Source organism: Cricetulus griseus, chromosome 2 (assembly GCF_003668045.3).
Source record: "Cricetulus griseus strain 17A/GY chromosome 2, alternate assembly CriGri-PICRH-1.0, whole genome shotgun sequence".
Taxonomy (NCBI): Eukaryota; Metazoa; Chordata; class Mammalia; order Rodentia; family Cricetidae; genus Cricetulus; species Cricetulus griseus.
This window is the reverse complement of record NC_048595.1, coordinates 338725735-338735049: the sequence shown is the minus strand read 5'-3', so window position 1 is coordinate 338735049 and position 9315 is coordinate 338725735.

Here is a 9315-nt window from a genome sequence, read left to right as displayed (position 1 = left end):
GGCACAGAGAATAAATAGGAGGAGAAATCTGGGCAGAAAAGTGGATCTAGGAGTGAGAGGAGAAGGACTCCAGGGATCAGCCACCCAGCTGCACAGCAAGCCACAGAGTAAGAAGTAAAAGTATATAGAAAAAGGAAAAAACCCATAGGCAAAAGATAGACAGGATAATTTACAAAATGATGGCTAGAAACAAGTCCAAGCTAAGGCTGAGCATTCATAAGTAAGAATAAGCCTCCACATGATTTATTTGGGAGCTGGGTATTGGGTCCCCCAAAGAGCCAAAAGAGTAAAACGAAAAAAATACACTTGTGTCCTAATTTTGTTTTGTCTTCAGCAATAGGTCCTTGCCTTCAACCTTTGAGAGATGACCAAAGGCAACAGCAACACAGTTTATTTTTTGGGGGGAAATACTTGTATTATCTTGACCAACCATTTAAGAGGAGGTTTCTCATACCTTGTACTGGGGATTTTATTACCAAACCATCTGTCTCTTCATTCCTCATTCATCTTTTGAATTGATTTTGGTCAAGCAAATTCTCCACCCAGACATTTTCCTTTTGAGATATGCTCATGCTTCCCCATGAAGTACTGGATCAAATGATAGTTTGGACACAAAGTCACTTCCAGCTCCAAGGCAAGCCATAACAAGGACAAATGACACAGTTTAGCTTAAATGCCAACTTAACTTTTCAAAGAAGTGTGCATAGCCTAGGGCTGTGGAAAGATGAAGAAAAGTCAGGCAGATGTTTCTTTGTGACATTTACCACTTAGGATACTCAGAATGTTCTTGCCAAGTTCTTCCATAGGAACTATGGCTGTGCACGGAGTAGAAAAGACAAGTAAAACATAACAACACTGGTTTTCTTACTCATAGTGTAGCCTTGGGTGCCTCACACGCCTCACCTATACTGACCTCTGTTTCTGTCTGCCCTGGTACACTGAAGGGCAGAAAGAGTGAGTGTGGATGACAGTCTATAGGAGTCCAGTTGTCCTTGTGGGGTCTTCAAGATGCTTGATGTAGAAGCATGACCCCATTTGTTCAAAGGTCTGAGACCCACAGTCTTGCCTTTAGAATAATACCAGAAGTCCTTTCTTATTTTCGGCCATAGTTTAACAGAAATGGATGAAACAAGCAGCAAGTAATGACTAAATGAAAGAAAACTACAGTAACAACACCACTTTATCACCGGAAGCTCAGAGGGAAGTTTTATTTCTTTGTCTTATGGTGGATGTGGTATAAAGGTGCTAAAAACAGCAATGGTACCTTCCTTGGTTAAGACATCAGCCAGATAACCTATCTAACTGCCTTTCACTAAATGGCAGAGGTCTACACATCATATGTTCCAAACTTCAGTCTTGGTTAGTCATTAGCAGTGGAGTTTTTGTTACCTTTAACATTGTTGAAAAGATTATCTAGGGATGTTTTACCTATAAGAAACAAAATTACAACACAGTTCTCAATCCCCTGGGGTTTGCATTATTTTTAGTCTATTCTTCTGTAATACATGTTTTAATGGAAATCACCTCTTGTAGCTTGTAGTTAGGATGATGATGTTAGCATAGCCTATGAGACAGGTTGAGCAAAAGACAATTTTTCTTATTGAGCAAGTTTCTATTGTTAAAAAATTATAATGATATAGATGATAATATTTTAAAGAAGATTAGAAATCTCTCCTGGAGACTTGGTAAATGGGCCCATGGGCCACCAAATGGCAGGCAGTATGCTATCTTATCCAAAGAAACCCTGAGTGCAAAGGGCCTGCAAAGATATTTCTCTGCATTGAAAAAATAGCAACAACAAGAACAAACTCCAGTCATATTTCTACTTTAGATGTAACTGGCCTGCATGAAAGAGACTGTTTTAGGCTTACAATGCCAAAACGAAAGCTTTAGTTCAGGGTTCCAGGAGTCAAAAGGAGAGCTAGACTCAGATACATTCAGAGTCTAGGGCCAATGCAGACCAAAGTCTGCTACTTTGAGCTAGGAATTGTGTCTCTTTTATTAGTGCCTTGGTCAAAAAGAGGGCTATGATTTTTGGGATTAGTGTATGACTTGGCAAAATGTGAAACTCCATCTATCGGCTATGATATGGCAGAAACATCCCTGTCCAATACTGTCCTTGAACATCTAGATAATACCAAGTGCCACACAGTTCTCTCTGAACATTTAGTTCTCATTAACTTATTCAATCCTCAGAACAACATTGAGGCAGGTTCTGGTACTATCTATTTTGTTTTTACAAATAAGGAAATTGATCTCCTAACAGATCAAGTAAACAATAGACTAATACTTTGAGAGGGCATGAACTGGGCAAAGTGGATGGTGGAGGCAGGTCCTCTCTTTTAATTTATGCCCAGAAAAGAGAAAACATGAAAGTCTATTAAGGAATAAAATTCTATTACAATGAGGCTCCCTGTAGACGATAGCATATGACCTTACAAATAAGAACTATTATTTAAACTTAGCCACATATGTTTAAATGCATAACCACTTTATTTTTCAGCTCATTTGGGGGTTACTTTTTACTCTTTTCACCTTTTTAATTAAGCCATCAATAGATATTCCATTTGAAACAATGCTGTGTGTAGTTGTCTATAGTGGCCGATTATTCTGCTCACTAGGAACTAGTTACTGTTAACTTCAGTTTCCCCCTTCTCCCTTCTTCTCTCCCCTTTCTTTTCCTAGATTAGATTGCCCATTAAGATTGCTTGTTCACCAAGTCCAGGCCAAGAATGAAGATATGAAGACCCCGTGTACCTCTAGTGTACATTTTGAAAAGGCTTGGTTGTTTACTTCTCCATCAGTGAAATCATTTCATACAGAAAAATGGGAGCAAATGGAATTTTAATGTGAAGAGGCATCGCCTGTGAGTTGTCTGCAGCATGGATTCCAGGTACCATCAGAATGCATCAGGTGACATTATCCTCAGCTGCCTTTATGTGAATCTAAAGACTAGGGGAAACCATTCTTGTTTTCATAATGAGTTCATAATGCAGCAATGAAATCTAGGAGCTTGCCACCTCACCCCTCACCCTCTTATTGTATTCTGGGGCTCTGAAGGAGATTTCATCATTGAGTTAGCACTTTATTTGAAATATCATAATGAAGAGAGAATGTATGAAACACTGGAAAATAATGCTTGAGAGTTTATAAAGGAAGAAAATGTCATGGCTTTTTATAATTCTCCATTTTCTTCATTTATAACAAAAACACTTTTCTGAGTCTTTAAAATTTTTTTGGTGCTTAGTTCTGAAAGTTATAGCTCTTAATTTAGAGCAAAATTGGATTTTGATGCTTTCTATTAGACGCAGATCTATTTCCAGCAAGTGCAATTTATTAAGACCCAGTTCTATTTATTAACTTAGGACATTTGGATATGAGATTCTGGGCTTTCACATTTTACATAATTTATATATACTAAAATTGAAAATAAAACATATTTGTATTAAAGTTCAGTATGTATAGAAGACATACTGACACAGAAAACTTAGAGATTCACAGTAGGTATAGTAACTGGCTAAAACAGCCATCGGTTGATTGAGTCCGTAGGTAGCAGATAGATTAGCTTCTCTCTGTCCAAATCAAGTGAGAGTCAAAGCTATACAAAGATATGTGAGAACCCAGTCTATAAATGAAAATGTAATCATGTGATTCATTTCAGAAGTTTTTGACTAAAGAGGGTGTCTTAAATATCTATGCATAATGTTTGTCATGATCATTGAATTGATTTATGAGAGCAGAGCCAGCTTTCACACATGTACCACCTCAATAGATCACAGGGATGTCCAGGTCTATATGAAGTCCTCTGGTGTGGAAAAGGAATGCTTCTTCTTCTTCTTCTTCTTCTTCTTCTTCTTCTTCTTCTTCTTCTTCTTCTTCTTCTTCTTCTTCTTCTTCTTCTTCTTCTTTGCAGGAATCCTCTTTCAGCTTCTATGAACCACACTGCATAGAAGATGTAATGTTTCTTTTGGAATTCAGAAAGCTGACTCTTGGTCCACCGACCAAGACAGGAGAAGGTTACTCTGATCCACATGAAGCCCAAAAGTGCTCTCCCCTGGTAAGGAAGGAAGATTTTCAGCTAGCTAGGGTGGTGCATAGTGAACCACTACATGAAAAAGACAATGTTATGGGTGGGCTTGCTATGATAGCCTTGAGAGCAGCCTTTGTCACCAATACTCCCATCTTAGTAGCTACACCTCTGTCAGAAGGCGATGCCTAATGTCTCAGAGGCTAGAAGAAGATGCATCCGGCTGTTGCTTGACTAGCTCTCTGCTATTTAAATCCCCCCTAGTTTTGTGCTCCTTCTCCTGTTTTTTCCCAGATGTGTTTCTGATGTTTTTGTTCTCAACACGGTCCTAAAATATTGATTTTCCTCATGATTCTGTTCTAAATCTTACTGTCTTTGGTCTTCAAATATTCCTGAGGCAATCTCACACATTTTAATGAACATCTCTGGCTCTTGAAAGCAAAACAGCACAGAAAAGCTACCCCTCAGTGTCTCAAAGGACAGCCTCCTTCAGTGTGCAAAAGCAAGCTCTTCCTGCTATGTCCCCTATCTTCTCAGCCTCCAGTCTTCCTGGACACAGAACAGGTCACTGATCATCATCAGATGATCCCAATCAAAGATTCAGAAGGAATCCACTTTCTTTGATACAACTATTTATGACATTAAATCATACATTTTATATTTAAAAAAAAGCTTTCAATGATTTTCCTCTATCATTATGATGAAGCCCACCTCTATAAGATGGTTTGTGTCCTTCCTCCACGACTTACTCTCCTCAAGCCAGATGAGAAGGACCCCTTTGTTGCTTGAGCACAGGGTCCTGTTAAAGCACTGTTAGAATCTTGTGAATGCAGCACCAGCATTAATGATAATCTTTTTAGCTTGTTATCACAAACACTCATTGTCTGTAAATAAGCAAAGATGTTGGGGGATTAGGCAGTCTGACTCCCCAATGTTAGAAGCTGTCGGAATCTCCCTTGCAGCCCTGGCTGTCTTGCACAAAAGCATTATAGTCAAGCAGCCAGTTGGAATACCCTCGTGCAATAGCAACTGTTTGGACTAGTACTCAGATGAAATGAGGAAACATGACAGTCCCTGCTGATTGTCCCTGAACCTCAATGTGCAGCCTCAGCCAGGGCTGCTTGAGATATTTATTATATTGGGATTTTTGCTAGTACAAGTCTCAGTGAATGCTCCCTGACCTTGAAATCATTTCCTCTAAAGCTAGAGGGAGAGAATTCCTCCTTTCTGGTCTCTAGAAGAACTGCTCTGACAGGTGCTAAGATGCAAGGATCAGATTGGTCTAGAAAACAGATCCTATTGTCTGTGGCCCATGCTAAGAGGCAAAGTCATGGTGTTACTTCTTGGGCTATGAAAGTCAATCATTTAGGCTCACTTTTGAGTTAGTTGGCAGAAGACACATGCTGTTTCACCTGGTGCTGTAAAGGCCTTCTCCACAAATGGCTTCTTCTGAGTAGTCTTTTCTTGCTTTTTTAAGTGTGGCCTTGAGCTAGTAAAATGAAGGAAGAAGCAACTGCAGTTGCAGAGGCAGTGGAATGTCCCTGGTAGAGACAGTTATGGCTTAGCAGCAGTAGGAAGGCAGAGATATGAAAGGTAGCCAGATGTTAGGCAGCTGGAAAAGGAGCAGAGGGACATCTTGAGAATGTCCAGGGAAGGAAGAAGAAATAAATAGATGGAAAGCAAGGAAGAGAGCTGAAACCAAAGAAAGCTAAGATAATGGAGCCAGAGACAATACTCCCCAGGTTATGTTCTCCAAAAGGGTTCCAGAAAGCTGTTAGGTCTTTCTAGACAAGGATCTCCAGTCCCATGCCAAGAGTTGTAACACTGGCTGGTGTTAAGGATTGAGGAATACCTTAGGTATGCCCCCCATAGACTCATGTATTTGAATACTTGGCCTGTAGGAAGTGGCATTATTAGGAGCTGTGACATTGTTGGAGGAAGTATGTCACTGTGGGGTGGGCTTTGGGATCTTATATGTTCAAGCCACTCTCAGTGTGGCAATAGTCTCCTGCTGCCTGTGGATCAATATATAGAAACTTCAGCTGCCACTTCAGCACCATGTCTGCCTGCATGCAACAATGTTTCTTGCTATAACAATAATGGACTAAACCTCTGAAACTATAAGCCAGTCCCAATAAAATGTCTTTCTTTATAAGAGTTTTCTTGGTCATGGTCTCTTCACAGCAATAGAAAGCCCAACTAATACAGAATCTCCCACGAACTCTACTAAAACCAAGAAGTAATTTCCATATATTTCCCAAAGGGACACAGTACTGGAAATCTTAGAGACATGTGTGCATTGGTCAGGTCTCCATTAGCCCTTTCATGAGCTAATATGTACTTGACAAACAGCTGGACAAGAGGTATAAGGTGGTCATTCTGAGAAGATAGAAATTAACACAAAGGCCAACGTGATGATTTTTAATTTTATTATTTACAGAACCACAGTGTCTTTTATGATCTAGAAATAGTAATTATAATACCAATTAGGAGACAACAATATATTGATCATATCCATAAAAAGAATGGGAGAGATTTAAAAATACCAGTTTATATTAGAAAGCTTCCTTTAAAAAGAAAAACCCATAGTGCCCCTCTGGCATCTTTCAGCACTGACAGATTGGTTTGCCCAGTAGTGGACTGCTGGCTATCCTCTTTTAGCATTGCTTAGCTAATGGCAGCCAGCCTTGGTTAAAGTCACACCTTTATCAAGGGCATCTTGGTCAACTGACTGGTTGACATGAGGTTGTAATTGTCTGGGCTTCTTGACCCAATTCTTATAGGTGTCTAGTAAAATTTGAAGATGTTCATAGTCTTGGCTGAGGCCTTGGTTGAACATACTAACACATGTATTCTTTCTCTGTCCATCCTTGCTTGCTTTTCTCACTTGGCAGGCTTACACACTTGGGACACCTTACACCTCCTGTACACTAATCTTCATTTCAGATTCTATTACTCGAATTCAAAGTTCTATATAGTAAATCTGAGAGATCAAATATTGCTCATTCAGTGCCATGGAGGAAGAAGTAATGTTAGGGATGGAGGTAAGCACTGGAATGTGAGAGAGAACATAGATTGACTCAGAAAATGTAGCTTTCCCTCAGTGGAAATGTTCAGTCCATTTGGTGACACGTGGGTCCTATGAGAAGAAAGTTCTCCTGTCTCTAACTCATACAAAGTTTTGTGGTCATCATATAATTCTGACTTTATGTTTTTCCCTTAACTAGTTTACTGCTTTTTCATAAGTACTTTGTCATTCGATGGGTTTTTCGGAGAAGGGGCAGACATTTGGGCATCACTAATTACCACAAAACTTTTACTTTGTGCTTAATATCTTGGGCATCCTGAAAGTTTAGTGATGAATTCTAAGTAATAATAACTTAATATTGTTAAATAAGATGATATCTCTTTAAAAACAGGCATCTGCCTGCACATGCCTTTAACTTTACCTCTCGGCCTGTCTTGTCTGTGTTACAACTTTAAAAAAGATTAAATCTGATAATGAGATGTTGCTGCAAACACTTAAGACATATAGTCCTTTGTATTCTCTAGTTTATATTTTTACTATCTTTCTATGCATCTGAAATTAGTGATTAAATTAATTGTGATTCTGAAAGTGAGTGCACAAAAGCCTAGTATGTCCCAAGGGTTGACCAGACAGCAGGAGTTTGAAATATTGTCATTTTTTTAAAACAATTTTACCCAGTGTACTTTCTCACTCTGTTAGGTTTTATTGTGTTTACATCCTTTACAAATTGGCAGTCAATTTAGGAGCTAATTAGACTAATGTTTCTTAATTAGAATACTTGATTAATAACAAAAACTCATATTTATACTCACCATGTTACAGGAAACCCAGAGCGCTGTAGTCATATTTAGTCTGAAAGTAATCTTATGGGATATGGTCACTCATGCCAGCCCACTGGGCTGTCTTTGATATTTTATGACCATGGCCCATTTCTGTTGCTGTTGGAATTGCTTTATTTTCTTAGTGGCATAGTGAGTTTGCTTCTCACTCACTCAATAGGAGGGGAGAAGCTCAAAGAACGAAGAAACACATCAAAGTAGGACAGAATAACTAACTAAACAGACACTAGTTACTTGGAAAAGAGGAAGTAGAAAGTGCCTATGGACATTCAAATAGAGTAAGAGTGGATGTAGAGGCTGGTGAGATGGCTCAGTGGAGAAAGGCACTTGCTGCCAAACTTGATGACCTCAGTTCGAGCTCTAAAGACCACACAGTGGAAGGAGAAAACTGAAAACTGACATCTATAGTTTGTTCTCTTGTCCTATGACCTCAGACCCATGCAGGAATTACAGTTCTCTCTCTCTCTCTCTCTCTCTCTCTCTCTCTCTCTCTCTCTCTCTCTCTCTCTCTCTCTCTCTCTCTCTGTCTCTCTCTCTCTCTCATACACACACACAAACACACATGTATGTACATAATGCATACACACAAATAAATATGCAAAATAAATTGAAGAATGGATATGAACAAATTTCTCATTCTGTGCAGAACAAGGAACTGACAGGACGGACAAAATTAGAAACTTGCCTCATTTCCACATTTACCTCAGTAAAGCCCCCACTGTATATCTCTGGCAGGGTATTGTACCTGCTGACCCCCCCCCCCCCCCAGTCAGCACTGGAGATTCTCATGGCAACAGACCATCGCTGGCCTAAGGCAGGTGCTGGCAAAGGAGTAAACAGAGGAAAGCCAGGACAGTCCTGGCACCTGTGCCTAATCCAGTTTTCTTGCTTGGATTTTAAACAATTATTTCAATATATTGTGGGTGCAAATGTTCATATGCTGCTTCACCAAGTTATGCTTTCCAAACAATCTGCCCAAGAAAATCTTGACATTGAAATAAGAGATTGCCTGAAGGAACATAACTTTATATTCCTGTTGATACTAGGTTTAGCTAAATTATTTGTGGAGAAAGCAACTTTATTCACCCTCCCGAAAGATCAACACCATACCCAAATTGTGAATGACCAGACTTCTGTTTCTCTGTATTCATTTATATAATATAATGAAAATCATATACTTCTCCCCTGTATCCCTCTACCTGATGCAAGGCGCTGAACAGCTGAGATATTTCCACTGCATCTCAAAGGAAGCAGCGGGAGACCGGGAAGGGGAGGCAGTGTGTGGGTGCATGGTCAAGAGGCCAGCCAGGACCTCTGCCTAGATTAGGGGCCAGACTACAGAACCAGTATAGTTATACATTCTTCTATCATTTTTAAATAAAAAAATGCTATTTGAAGGTGAGAGGAAGTAGTGGTGGCGG